Source organism: Cyanistes caeruleus, chromosome 2 (assembly GCF_971803275.1).
Source record: "Cyanistes caeruleus chromosome 2, bCyaCae1.hap1.1, whole genome shotgun sequence".
In the NCBI taxonomy this organism is placed as follows: Eukaryota; Metazoa; Chordata; class Aves; order Passeriformes; family Paridae; genus Cyanistes; species Cyanistes caeruleus.
The window spans coordinates 10,098,585-10,113,719 of NC_141702.1; positions in this window are offsets into that span (position 1 = coordinate 10,098,585).

Genomic DNA, 15,135 nt, shown 5'->3' on the forward strand with positions numbered 1-15,135 from the left:
TTAGTCCTCTTGGCACTGAGAGTGCCAAAGAGGGGGTCTGTCTGCTTTTTTCAGCTCTCTCAGTTTGCCTAAGAACTTTAAACACAAAACCATTTAAAGTGTATTGCCACTCCATGCAACACGAGCTCTTCCTGTGTCCCTGGGTGAGAGCAGCAGCGCTGTGACCTCTGCCAACTCAGGCACCAGGATGTGGCTGGGAGAATTTATATATCACAGGCATATCCATGACAGTGGAAGCTGTCCCTGCCTGTGGTAAGGGGGTTGGAGCTGTATGATGTTTAAGGTCCCTTCCAACACAAACCATTATATGGTTATGTGATTCAATCAGATGTAAAGGCAGCTCCTGAGAAAAGGGAAAAAATCAACTCTTCCCATGTGCCAGCAGGGAGAGAGCAGCAGCAGGACAAGGTGCAGAGGTGCCAGGCAGAGCCCTTGCCTGCCAGGCACCGTGTTCCAGATGTTGCTGGAGCCAGGGATGCTGGGTAGAGGTTTGTGTTTGCTCTAGGTGTAGCTGATTTTCTAGATCACATCTGTTCTTAATCTGCTACTATGCACAGTTCAATATTTCACAGTGGTTTTATCAGCCAGCTCTCAGCTGGGACTAGGAGCTGGTTATTCTGAGGAATTTCCTGCTTTTAAATTAGACTGTCAAAGGGCAGAGAGGGCTCATCTCTAACCACAGCTTCAACTCAAGAGGACTCCTTCCATATCCCACTGGATGGCAAAGTGATTTTATGTGGCCATTACCTCTTGGTAGTAATAATGAAGATCAGCAGCCTTTTGTTAGATGTTCACGTAACCAACACAGTGTTAACATTTGAACAGATTAAAGAATGTGGATTTAGACAATGAGACCAAAATTTGGTCTGTGTGAGAAAGTTACTTGCCCAAAAGAAATTTTATACCCCTCCATCATCTCATATCTCATCAATGCAATACAAACTAATCCAAATATGGAAAGATTTTACCATTGAGATGAAAAGATTGCAAAAAGACTTATCTAGATGTGAGGATCTGTAAGAAGGGGGGAAGTGTAGGTGGTCAGGGATGGCTGTTTAGAGTCAGTCAATACAATATGGGATCATTCAGTCCCTCATTCATGGGAAGAGGGAAAACTGGCTCAGGCAGGTTGGTGGAATGAGGGACAGTGGTTTACTCCGTCCTCTTCCTCTCTGTGATGCAGAAGAAGTGGAGAATTGTGTTCTAAATAACGACATAAAGAGTAATTATCAAACTGTAGTGACTGTTCTACCATGGAAATCAGCAATCGATTCATTGTCTGCATATGCAGTAGTGAGTCAAATTCTTATCCCTTTTTGACTATCCCAGCTTGAAAATTCATGACTTATCTTCAGTGTTTTGGTGTTGATGACACTGTTTTAATGATTAATGTTTAAGGTTACATAACTGACAGCAATTAAAATAATTTCATTAAACTTGTTTTGCAGGTTACATATCACTTTATACTTCACAAGTGTCCTACATCAAATAATCTTTGTACTTTTGGTAAGCATTCATTATGTCCCATGACAGCCCAGCAAGGTATGTCAGCAGTGTCACAGTCAAATTGATTTGGCAGTGCCAAGTCAAGCACCTGCAGGTGCTGGAAGAGATCAAGACTGTTTTGGGGGGGTTCAAAACTGCATAATTCAGACTTCTTTAGCCTTATCTCAAACCAACATGGAGTCAGGACAGTGGAAGATATTGAGCTTTGGCCTTCAAAAACCTTTGTGCATTCAGGTTTCAGAGCAGGGCACTTCCCTGAACAGGGGTGAGTAGCAGAATAGGGATAATGCTGCTTAAAATGTAGGTGTTGGTGAAACGGGAGTGAGAGGTGTTTTGCTTGGCTGCAGCAAGCCAAAACACTGGAACTCAACCCTCCTCTCTCCTGGTCTAACTTTATGTTTTGCCTAAAGCTGCAATGACACAAAGTGCTCCTGGCAAGGGGAAGACATGAGTTTCCATCTGCCCATGGTGAGGACAAGGCTGGTTACCCCTTGCTGGGAATGCCCCCCAAAGCTGTGGTATTTCTGCATGCATAGGTGTTGAGGAAGCCACTGTGGCTTCTCTGGACCTCTCTGGCCTTTGTGCCCTGTGTTAGGGGCAGGAAAATGACCACCCCCTGAAGCAGAGCATGGCTTGAGAGGAGGCTACTGGACAAGAGGAGGGATACCAGCAGAAATGTGAGAAATGGTTGATGATAAGAAATAAGCTGTGTAGGGAACAATATTCATAGTCTCACATGAAGTTTTTCCTGGCTTGCAGGGGAACAGATATGTCCTGGAGCACATCACCAAGCTGGTGCCTATGCCAAGTTGGCAGAATTGGCCACCTGCCAGTTCATCACACCCTGGTTCTGTCCAAGTCCATGAGAGACACCATCACCAGCTGTTCTGACCTCGCTCTGTGCTGTTTGTTCTTCCTCCCACTCCCCTTTTCTGTCTTGCACCGGATAAAAGTATGTACCCAAGTGTTTCTGAAAGGCATTGAATCCCAGCAGTGTCCACCTCCAGGTGACCAGAACCCCAAACATAAACTGTTCCAAATTATTTCTCACTTGGGTCCAAGTATGCCACCATTGACTCTATTAGCATAATTTGGTCACCTTCCCTCAGGGCCCAGGTCCCTGTCATCTAACTTCAGAACCAGGCAGAGGAGCACAAGGTTGGAGCAAACCTTTACCACCTCTGGGAAGCATGGCAGGAGGGTGAACAATCAAACCCCTTTGGACCTCACATCCCTGGTGTAATACTATTAACTGACTTGGCAGGAGTAGCATAAGGCTTAATTAGTAGCTATTTGTAAAGAGCATAAAGATAATTTGAAGCGCAAGATGATGTATTAACCTGAAGGATTAGTCTAATTAAATGCTTGAAATTGCTATTAGATACCTAACATTATTAGAGCAGGAGCTTTATATCAATAATGTAATGCAAGCATAGTTTTGATTTTCTGTTTTGAAAAATACTGCCATAAATTTAATTATGGGCTGGTTAATTATTTTATCCTCATTAACAGTAGTCATATGTTAAAATAATGTTGGATTCTCTGTGCTTTTCATGCAGATGCAGCTAACAATGGTTTTTGTTCCTAAGAAATTAATGCCTGAGCTGAAAGCACAGGAAAAGATCCATCTTTTTCTCAAAGTCATCTTTCAAAGGACTATAATATGCAAATTTGATTCCACAGTGAAGTGATATGGACAGAGGTGTAAACTCTCCGTCCAGGCAGATTCAGAGTTTTCTGGGATGAAGTGTTCATTATGCAGAGTCAAACTAACAGCAGCTCATGAAAAATGTACTCCTCTTCCCCTTTCCCATCCCCTCCCGCTGTTCCTTGGAGCAGTAAGAGTACTCTGGCCTCCCAGGGAACAATGTTGTTGTGCTAACCCTTGGAAACCATAGCCCCACAATACACAAAACAATTGATGGGGGACTGAGTCCCTGAATCAAACTACTGTCGAGTAAGACGAGTGGCAGAGCAGAGGAGAGGTGGCAAGAGACTCTGCAGCCAAGGATGGAGGAGAAAGCAAAGCAATAGCACTGTTTTAAGCACCAGCTCCTTCCAAAATGGCTTTATTTGTAACACAAAGCCATGCTGTTGGAATGAGAGGCAGCCATCCTGGCACACTTCTGCCAAGCACGGAGAAAACAATTAATAACATTGCACAGCAGTTGTGATCAGAGATGAAGCTGATCTCAGGCCTGCTGCAGTAGAGATTTGCCAAGGACAGGAGCCTGGAAGAAGAGCAGTTCCACCAAAAACCTCTCTCCTGCTTCCCATCCATGCAGTACCATAAGGAGGTGGGTCAGTAGACTGTCTGAAGGTCTAGTGCTGACACCACTGAGCAGACGTGCACCTTCCCTGCACAAAGATAGAAAACATTTGTGCCAGCTCCAACCAAAGGCTTAGGCAGCCCATAATCGTGTTGCCAACAGGGATCAAAAACAAGCACCTAGGGAAATACATAAGAAAAATGCAGATGTAGAGTGACACTTGCCCCGTGTACTCTGTCAGCCTACATGTGCCCACAGCTTATGGGCTCAGGCACTATGTAGCATTTCATTCTGTGAGTTTTGAATTTGCATCTCTTATCTTTGTTTTCATCTTGTAGTGACAGTAAAAGCAGGCAGTTCTTCTCAGCTGGCCCTTTTCATGATTTTACAGACCTGTGTGTCTAAGTCCTCAGCTGCCTCTCGTGGCAGATGAATTGAGGCACACACGGGTCTTCCTCATGTAGTGACCATCCTCTGCCTCCTCTCCTCCTTGCTGGCCTTCTTGGGTATTCCCTTTCTGTGTGTGGGAAGCTGGATCCTTGATGGATTGGACAAAGGACAATATTCTGAAGGTGAAATGTGACAAGCAGGATATAAAAAGAGGAGAACCAATACCATAAAAATATTGGTCACTCAACTCCCAGAGGAGAGAAAAGTGAGAAGACCAGGGATCCTACACATGTTCCTTTTCTGTATCAAGGTCTCTCAGCGAGCTACCCTTCAATCTTCTAGGAAAAAACTACTATTAGCTTTTTCCTGGTATAAATAAGACTAAGGAAAATTCTACTGTTCCTTTTATTGACCAAATACCTTGAAGACTGTCCATACAGTCATGAATAGTCACTACTGACACATCCCATCTACGCTGCTCTCAGAGCTACACACCATGCCCACTGTAAGACCTCTAGGGGAATTGTTTAAAATGTATTTAAGTGAATCCTTTTAAAGAGGTACTCCGTGTGCTTGAGGCCAGATGTTTTAAGGACCTAAATGTGCAGGGAGAGGTTTACCAGAATTTGAATGTAAGGGCCACATGTACATCACACACCTAAGCACTACAGAAAACTGCACTAGAGCTGAAATGTCCATGAAAGTCACATTACAACCCTAAGATACTATAGAGGATTTGGAAATCACAATCTATTTTTTATTTTATTGGTATTTTTACTTTACTTTTGCTTTTCTTTCCATTTCCTCGCTGTTTCCATCCCATAAGAAGAGTTAAAAATGCATGAAATAAGGCATCCAAGAGAGGGACACATCAAGTGAAGTATCATCAGCAAAAAAAGAAAAAAAAAATAAAAGGAAATATCAATATTCTTGAGCAAAGCCTCAATAAGACCTCATTTGATCATCCTAAGGTAAGGAGAGAAGGATTCAAACTGGAGCAAGCTCAGAGAAGAGTAACTTCCATGGCTGGAAGAACTGTGAGTCTATTAGACATGGAGAAACAAAACCACCTTTGCTCCTTAACCAATCCCATCCAAGATTATGTTGTATAATATGACTGTTATACAATATTAGGGTACCTGTGAGACATGGAAAAGATGCTTAGGGAAAAGAAAAATGTTGGTGCAGTAAATTATTAATAAGCTAGAAGTGAAAGAATTTCACTTGAAATTGGAAAGAAGTTTCTTCCAGAGGAATGTCACTCTGAGCCTTTCCCAGGGAAACAAATAAACCAGTCACTTCTAAGCTTAAACAGTTTGTGAAAGGGATTATATCGTAAGGCCACAAGATTATATCACAGCAAGTCTCTGCCAGTCCTATTTGCCAACATCCTCATACCCAGATAGAGCTGAGCCAGACAAAAACAGCCTACGTGAATGGGGGAGCTTGGCACAGGGACCAGACTGCAAAACTTCCTTGTAAAACTGCAATCAGAAACCTCCTTTTGGGAGATTCACTGAAGAAAGCAAAACCATTCAGTAAGTATTTCTGTACTGGCAAGTAAGAGAACAGTGTGTTTCTATGGCTCCCCAGTCCATTAACAGCACAATGGTGAACATGTTGGAGAATCAACAGGTCCAGGTAACTTGAACTCCAGAGCCACAAAGGAGTTAGGGGAGGGAGACTTGGTGCACTGATGATAAACATTGCAGAAGCTAGAAAGTTCAAGAGGGAAGAAATGGTCCCATGCTAAAGCAGTCACACATGGAAATCAAGATTATTTGCATAACTACAGGCCAGGTATCCCACTGCTCTCATACAAGGTAATGGGAATAATTCCACTAGCAAGATTAATTTCTCAAAGAAGTCACCAATAAGAAATAATTTATGGCTTGCTGTCTTATTCAGACTGGTTTGATTTTAATTATTGGGGGGACTGAACAGCTGAGTGGTGATGGTAAATAGGGCTTCTCAGAGCTTGGAACACCTGTAGCATTGCAATTACAAAGACTTGCATAAACTGCCAGTAAAGCACACATTAATTGGACTGTGAACATGCTAATTGATAGGTCTCAAACAGTGACTGTCAGTAGGGAATCATCTAGTGATGAACTGCAGGGATCAGTGTATAATCAATACTGCTCAAAATTTTCTGCATTGTTCTGGGTGCAAATAAAAGGAACACTGCTGAGATAACTTGCTGTAGGCTACACAAAGCTTGACAGGATGATAAATAATGATGAAGATAAGGCTGTCATCCAGAATCAGCTGAAGAGAGAGCTAAATTGAGCTGATTCAAATAATATGTATTTTAAATTAGAGAGCTGGAAAATGACAGATTTCATAGCAAAGAGAGATGACCATCTGCACAGTGAGGCTGCCTCTGAAAAGTCATTACAGTGGAAGGATTGAGGGATTTTTTCTGTCAAGAACAACAATATGAACTCCCCAAGTGACAGAAGAGGATAAAGCAATTTCTGTCTGTACAAGCAAGGAAGTTATTTAGTAGCAGCAGAGATCATAGTTTACTTCTCCAATTGTCTAAATCTGATCTTGAAAAAAAATAAATTCTTGCAATTCTGGTGCCCTTTTTAAAACACTCTGGCAAACAGGAGAAGTCAAGAAAAATGTCATGGGAATTAGCTGAGCAAAACACTTCTAATGAGAAATACAGACTCAGCCTCCTCAAATTATCAAAAACAAGATTGAAAGGAGTTTGACTACAGTATATGCATTTGTTTTGCAAAACTGAAACCTGAAAAACAGAAAGGGCTGATAAAAGTCATGGCTGCACATTGTACCAGGTGAATTTTGAGTAAAAGATGCAGTTTTCTAGCAGCACATGTGCTGCAGTATCAGAAACCACAACCCAGGGAGCACTGCACACCTCGGCAGCCACAGGTGAGCTGCAGGGCTCTGAGGAGGGAAATGTGTAGTTGCATTAAGTTCTAATTCCCCACTGCAGCTTGGAGAGTGCTGCTGCTGTGTATAGTGGGACAGGAGCCTTCACTGGACTGCTGGTGGACAGCATGGGATATGCCTGACCCATGGTGTGCATGAAGCCACTGAGCATATGCCTTTCAAACTCTCATGAAATTGGGCTTGTTTCTGCCTGCAATCCATTGTGGGGTGGAAAGAAACAATTTGTGAGTTGGGTCACATAGCAGGACAATGAATAACAATAATAATTGACCCTGACAGCACAACACTCCAAATGCTGATGAGTTCAAGCATTTTAAAGCATGGGCCAACATCCTCATTGCAGCCAGAGCTCAGTGCTGATTGAAAGCTGACATTTTGTGCTCATGGAGTGCTTGGGGCTATGAACATCCCTCCCAGCCACCACACTGGCAGCAAAAAATGTTTGGTCCCATCCTGGTCCAGCCCATCTATGGGAAGCTTGTGTCAGATCTGCCTCTTGTGTGAGTGGGTGAGTAGCCCCAAAATAGTCAGGCTGAGAGTGGAGAGAGCCTGCTCTGGCAGCTCTGGAAGGGTTGCCACTGACCACAGGGTGACAGGATGCTGGAGAACACATGGCTAAAGCCTCTGCAGCGGGTCCCCAGCACAGGGAGGGGGATGTCAGCCTGGCTGTGAAACCAGAAAGCTGTGATGGAGGTTGAGCAAAAGCTCCTGGCCAGCATGCCTTCCCCAGCTTTTGTTTAATTTAACTCTGAGAAGTCTTTTAGGAAACCAGGAGTGTCAAAAGCCCAAAGTAAGCACAGAGAAAGGCACTGATAACATAGGAATTTGATAGATCCCAGTGAGGACATTTTTCCATGGATCATGTGGAGTCTGGATGTGCAAACAGAGCAGTGGGTGAGCCTGTGGCTGAGAAGCAGAGACACACGGATCTTAAACTGCAAGAGAGGCAGGCAGACAGCCTGTGAAATCAAAGACATGTGTTGCTGGGCAGAGCGGGAAGGAGAGAAAACCTGGGAAAAGCTCACATAGTTTGGGAACTGTGATTCAAAGAGAGCCAGTTCTGCATGAATTGCAGAACTTGTTGCTCCTGTCTTCAGGGAAGTAGGACTTTGTATTTTCTGACAAAGCAGCTGTATAAAAATCTTTGAACCCATCTTCAGCTTCCTCTCTGTAACTGTATTTCTTTTACAAAATCCTGAATTTTAGTGAGCTACTTGGTTTAAAAGGTTCAATGGATGTTTTGAGAGTTTCTCTGTGCATGTGTGTGTGTGTGTGTGTGTGAATGTGAGTTTAGGCACCCCAAATTATGTTTCAGCTTCCAATTGAGGCCAGCAACTTTCTCTGCAATGTCAGCAGCCTGACTGGAAGAGCATGTTTCTAATGAGGGAAATGCAAAGTATAGCCAGAGAGAATTTAGGAGACAGACTAGAAAAAGACAACTTCAAAATATTGTTAGAAATGATCTCATTAAATGTGCATGTTTTGATCTCTGCAGCCCACACAGTACAAAGGGTCCACTGGCTGCATATCAAGGGGGGTGGAAGGATCAATTCCTATCAAGGACATCAGCAGAAGTACGCAAGGATTTAGGTGTCTTGTTTCACTTGTGGTTTTTTAATCTTCTGCTTATGACTGCACTTCGTTTTCAGCTTTGAACCCAAGAGCAAAGGTGCAGTGAGCGACAGATGTTGGGAGACTAAAGCAGGGCCAGGCAGCAGGGCCTCGGATGTCACAGCATGTAAATACGGGCCATAAACCCAGAGAATGGCAGGGTCACGGGCAGCAACACGAGCTGTGCAAGGAGACCCTGGAAAAACACGGCAGGACATGCCTGAGCACAGGGGCTTGGCAGAAAGACTGAAGGAATTGGGTCCCTTCTCCTTGGAGAAGAGAAGGCCTAGGGGAAATCTCATCGCAGTGCTCCGGGAGTTCTGGGGTGGCCATAGAGAGGGTGGAGAGTGTCTCCTCACAGGAGAAACACACAAGTGTGGCAGGGCTGTGAGCTACCCTCACAGAGAGGATGGGAGAAGGAGGATGCTCATGTGTGTGGAAACAGAGCAAGTCAGGGCATGAGACAACAGCAAAACTCTGGAATGGAGAAATTTGGGAAAGCAGCCCCCTTGCTTAGCAACACAGCAGTACTGCATGGCAAATGTGACAGCTCAGGGAGGGGGCTTCTGTCCTCAGCTGCTGTAAGGGTGGAAAAGCAAAAAGGGTAAAAAAGGTATGGAAAACATCCATTCCTTCTTAAGGGTGGTGTGTATTATTGGCCATAAAATGCAGCATGAGACAGGCTGCTTTTCCAAGGGGAGAGACATTTTGGAGGTAAAGTCAGTATGGACATAAGGGGGATCCTCTTCTGCAGGAAAGTGTTCTGTGGAGAAAAACGAACTGTTAACTTGGTAACTGACACTTTACTGGTTAAACTGGAATGAATCTCATGTGCTTCTGCTTCTGATCTCATTGTTTCCACTGGATTTCTTTGGGCTGAGCGTGGGAATCTCACTTCTGTTACCACACCCATAAAGATGATCCATGCTGGGAAGATGATGCCTTTGCTCCACTAACCACATTTATGGTGGAGCTGTTCTTGGACCAGCATTTGTAGGGAGCAATGTGGGAAAAGCAAACATGTCACTCTGATGGAGATAAGGGGATTGGATTAAACCAAGTGGATAGAGAGAGAGTCTGGGTAATTGGGAGTTTAGCTAGAGCATCTCAGTTAGTTGGCATGAATTCCCTCCATCCTCTCCTGTTCCATCCCATGTGACACAAACCTAAGAGCTCCTCTTATGTGGCTTGTCTGCACCTTATCCATGGAAAACATTGAGTAAGAGGTGATGTGAGCCAGCCCATGTTAAATCAGGTCAGAGCTGCTAACGGGGTGCAGAAACCATCATGGTAATTTCTATGCTGCTCCACACACAAAGGACTACAGTATATATTTCTAGTTATATAATAAGGGAAATAAGTTATTAAATGGGATTCCAGCTGCAGATGTACATGTTTGTCATAAGAGAGGTCATTGACATGTAGATGAATCAAGGAAGATGACCAAGAATTTAAGAAATCTGGGCATGTATTATTTATGGAAAGAGAGGCTCAGTGAGGAGCTGTGTGGCAATTGCTGGGGCGGAAAGACTCATGGTGTCTGGCTGAGGAATACTTTGTGTAATCTGTCTAGGAAGGGAGAAGTCATCTGATTCAAGAAGAAAAGTATACAGATAACTAAAACAACCACAGGAGGTTGCTCCCAGAAAGGAACAGAAGGGACATTAGGATGCATTTTGAGAAACACGTGAGCTCTGCATAGCACTGAGCACACAGATGGGTCTGAGGTTTCTTTTAAAGACTGTGTTTTCCACAGCTGAAGGAAAGGCCCAGTAAACATATGAGGTATCATCAAAAATTCAGCAAAATGGCATAACCCCCCCCTCCCCTGCCATGATACACAGGGGCAGTAGAAGTAAATGCAGACATCCAGGACATCCAAGTTTGCTGCACCCTCAGCAGCAGGGAGAGATCCAGGGGTCAGCCCTGAAAAAGCAGAGATGCTCTAAAACACAAGGGCCAACAAAGCAAAAATTTAGAGAGCAAAATATCTCCTGTGTACATTTGGCAGCAACCTCTGCAAGGGGTAGGTTGGCATTAGGAGTAGGTTAACAGTTTTTTACCTTCTGCACCTTCCGGGTTTTAGGGTGGGATCCTTATTTTGCAGACCTCTGCTTTCTCTCTTGTTCTTCCAGAGTGATCCCATCTCCCCTGGGTCCTCAGCTCTTCCCTCAGCCTTCGGCCTGCCATTGCCTCACCCCCTGGCAGGAGTTCAGTGATAATATAAATCCACACTGAATTTTGTGGATTTAAGCCCAGCCTGTCTATCACTGTGCTTCCCTACAAGCAGACATATCAATGTTATGGGAAAATGAAAAAGAAACTTAAAATACAAACCTTTTTGTGGAGAACTATTCCAGAACATGTTTGAATCTGATCATATTTTATGGTTTAAATATAAATCCCTTGAAGGGGAAAAAGAAAAGCCAATAAACAAAAGAGATAATGTAATGGAAATAATGTTTCCCTGCCCAGGACAGAGCTGCCAGCCTGAGCCCTGGCTGGCATTCACACAGAGCTACCTCACACCTACTGGGTGAGGATGAGGCCCCACAGCCACATTTTATTGACACATTGATGTAGTGCAAATAAAGTAGGGCTGGAGCTGTGGCTGCTACAGGCAAGAGGAAAGGAAATGAGCCAACTATGATGTCTTTGTATACTTGCAGACTATAGGAATGTGTTTTGCTGTCCTAATGGTAATCTGGACTTTGAACTCCCATTCATTCCCATTCCTCTCTCCCATGACATAAAGTAATTCCTCAGGACTGTCTATAACCCCCAAACTCCTTGGAGCTTTTCTGTGCAATGTTACACCACTGGGGCTCCTCACAGTATTGTGTAATGGGGTGAGATCACAGACGAGCTCAGCCCGTGTGGCTTGCGCTATCTTGCCCGCACGATGGTTAGCTGCACTTTAAAAACTAAAGAACCATTCCTGTAGGATTACAGTCATAGTTCTTAATAGTGGCAGGAAATACAGACATGCAAGTGAACCAGACAATCCATTGATGTGGAGAAGTTTTCTGCTTATGTCTATAAGTTCATATGCTGTGGCCACAATTTGGGAAATTCAACCTTTATTTGTCTTACTGTGCTTTGCAAACACATATGGATGGGTAAATTGTGGAGTCTGTACAGGGGCAAGGACAAGAGCAGTGTCATGTTTTCAGATGTGGTCTTTGGCCCCAAAATGTTAAACAGGAACCTGAACAGTATTCATGGATTTAACCTTTCAGCAGATGTACCCTGATGGTCAGATTAAAGTCTCTGAGAATGAGGAACTACCATGCCATGGTGGGATTTTGCTGTCAAGGGAGTCATTGGCCCTTGCTAAACTTTTTTATGTTAAAAAGCTATCAGCATGCAAGGCAGAGACCAAGCACTCCAATTTCCTGGAGTTTGCCCTCATTGAACAGTCAGGGGGTTTCTGCAGCCTTTTTATTTACAAAGAGCCTCCGTAAAATGCAGTTTGAAAATAAGTCTGGTGTGCTGAACTGTATCCTGACTGTGAGGTCTGAGCAGCAGAGATGGAACTCAAAGCAGTGTCCTTGGCGACTTACTTAGCTTTCTAACCACAATTAAAATCTCAGTGTGCACCATCATGTAAAAAGTGAGTGCACTTGGTAAAAAATAAGGTTATTTGGAAGCTTCAGACAGTGGTCTGATGGTTGCCACAGAATCATACAGTTCTAGAATGGTTTGGGCTGACAGGGGCTTTAAAGATCACTCAGTTCCAACATCCCTTCCACAGGCAGGAACACCTTCCACTACACCAGGTTGCTCTAAGACCCATCCAACCCAGCCTTGAACAGTTCCAGAGATGGGACATCCACAACTTCCCTTGGCAGCCTATACATATTTTATAGGTATTTTTATATATTTTATTCACTAAAATTAAAAGAATTAAAATTTGAAAAGCTTATCATATGGATGCGTGAATATGTTGATGCAGGACTGGAAAATAACACACAGTGTAGTCTCTAAAAGCTATTTAGGTCCTCTGGGGAGTGTAAAATCTTTCCTGGCTGAAGGGACAAGAGCACCAGGCTCCCAGCAGCAGCCTGGCAGCTCATGGGATGTTGTGGTCTCCTCCTGGATCAGTGTTCATCCATCTTGCTGCTGCTTTCCTGATGTCTATTACCTGTTCTTCACTGTTGACTACATAGAGTTAATGGATAATGAAAATATGCTTTGGGAGAGATTTATACAAACACATTTTATCACTGGGTCATTTTCTGTTGGCCTGTGTGGCTATAAACTGGAGGGAATAGATTACTTTAAAATAAGCCCTTTGGTCAGAGATGATGAGCTGTGGCTGCAAAATGCCATTCACTGTCTAGAACAGGCTGAGAAGATTGCAAATGCCCGAGAGCTTAAACATTTACACTTGGAGGTAAAATAATGGCATTCAGTCACTCTGGGGCTGGTGTTGGCATTGGCACCTTGCCCTCAGATGGTTCTCTGGGCTGTTTTTCTGTAGCAATGCCATCCCAGACTGATTATAGACCAACCCCAAGCCAGACAGAGGACAGGACTGTGACTGTGGGTCTAGCCTGAGGACCACAAAATGAAGATTTGACAAGAAACTAGTTTCCTGTTTGCTTAATTAAATACAGCTATAAAATTAAGATAGAACATATCCACAGCCCACTGGAGGTGTGCTGTGAGATGCACCACTGAATGTCTGTAAAGTGATTTGAAAGTGAAAAACACTGCAACAATGCAAAGCCCTGTCCTTATGAAAGACAGTTGATTGCTTCTTTTATAAGGCAACAAAGTCCAGAAAAGTAGAATGGAAATCAGCAGGTCTCCAGATCTCTGGCAGCAGTCCTATCCCTGGCAGCAGCTGCAGCTCTGGAACAACCTGATGCTGCAATCTTCTGTAGACAGGAAAGCTCTCTAGTGACTCTAGTGACTCTCAGTGACTTCAGGATGCCCACTGAGTGCTGTTATTTATTCAGAGGGGTACTGCTGCATCCTCCAAATCAGGAGTTCAGGCCTGAATTCAGCTGCCATCAGAGTGACTGGTGTGGCTTCAGAAAAATCTCAGCATCCTTTATCACCAAATCTGCAGCATTTCTGACTCAAGGCCTACGAGTGGATGTTTCTTCAAAAAGCTGGCAATTGGTGTCCAGTGCATTTTGAAAGCTGGCAACATTACATGATGGCAGAACAAGCATTGCTGTTGAATTTTTAGAAACGTTTGTGCTATGAGGATGAATGTCTGTATACATTTGTGAGTCTATGGGACACAGGAGCATGAAATTCTTGGAGGGGCAGAAACGTGCACAGTGTGTGTCAGTAGTTCTCTTAAAGAATGTGGAATCTTTAATTTTATGGAAGGACCTCTGGAGGATAAACTTCCAGGGAGACTGGTAGCTCCAGAGCACAGCATGGGCATTTTATAGCTCTGTACTGAGAAATCTTGCTATGCAGTGAGGTGCAAAGGATCTTCTTAATCCCTCATTGCCAATATCCAGTTGCCCACCACAATAACTGAAATATATTTCCTGACTGAAAGGTTGTTGCAGGGATCTAGTGAAAAAGCAGATTGCCTCTGCACTGCTTGTTTGGCTTCCAAAGGGCTCTTGGTGGGCATCCTACCCTGTTTGCTCTCACCTTGTGCTGCAGCTCACCACCTCTTCAGCTGTGCTGGGGCAGAAGAGGATGTTTTTATTTCCATTTTTTATTTATACTTCTAGTGATGCTGTGGGCTAGGGGGTTTCAGTCACCAGTGTGCTCCTCCTCCTCTCCTGGGCAGGGCTGTGCCCCCTGCTCTAGGTGGCATGGCTGTTCATGAGATGAAGCACACACAGCCTGGTGTGAAGTGCTCACTTTAGCCCACAGTAGTGGAGTTACTCTGGACAGGGATGACTCAGCCACTACCAGTGAGACCACAGGAAAAGGTACATGGCAAAGAGAGTATAAAAATCATCACCTTCTCAAAGCCCTTTCCTTTACCATAAATGCTGATTCAAATGCAACTTCTGATTTAAACTTGCATCTGAGGATCATCATCAGCTTGTGCAGGGCAAAATGCCTTTCCTTTCTATCCTGTAAGCAAGAGGCAAAATGACTTTTTAGGAAAGCTGTATAATTCCTGCCTGAAATTAAAATGATGGTTCTTTTTGGTTCCTCCAAGCTAATTTTTTACAGTTTCTTAAGCCACAGATGAGAAGGAAAAAAAGCATAACAAAAATCCAATTAAGGAAAAGCCTTGGGAAAGAGAAAGTGCTTGTTGTTTAAATGTGAGCTGTAAAGGTAGACAGGAAAGGTATGTTAAATGCAGAGCCTAAATATCCAGCAGCCATTGTTGTTATCAGAGCTTCTGCACCATTTGTGATGCAGCAATTCTGGTTTGGGTTTTCCCCTCCACTCTCCAGGTTCACATATGAGCAGGTCTCCACAAGCTCCTCACTTATTGGTCTGATGA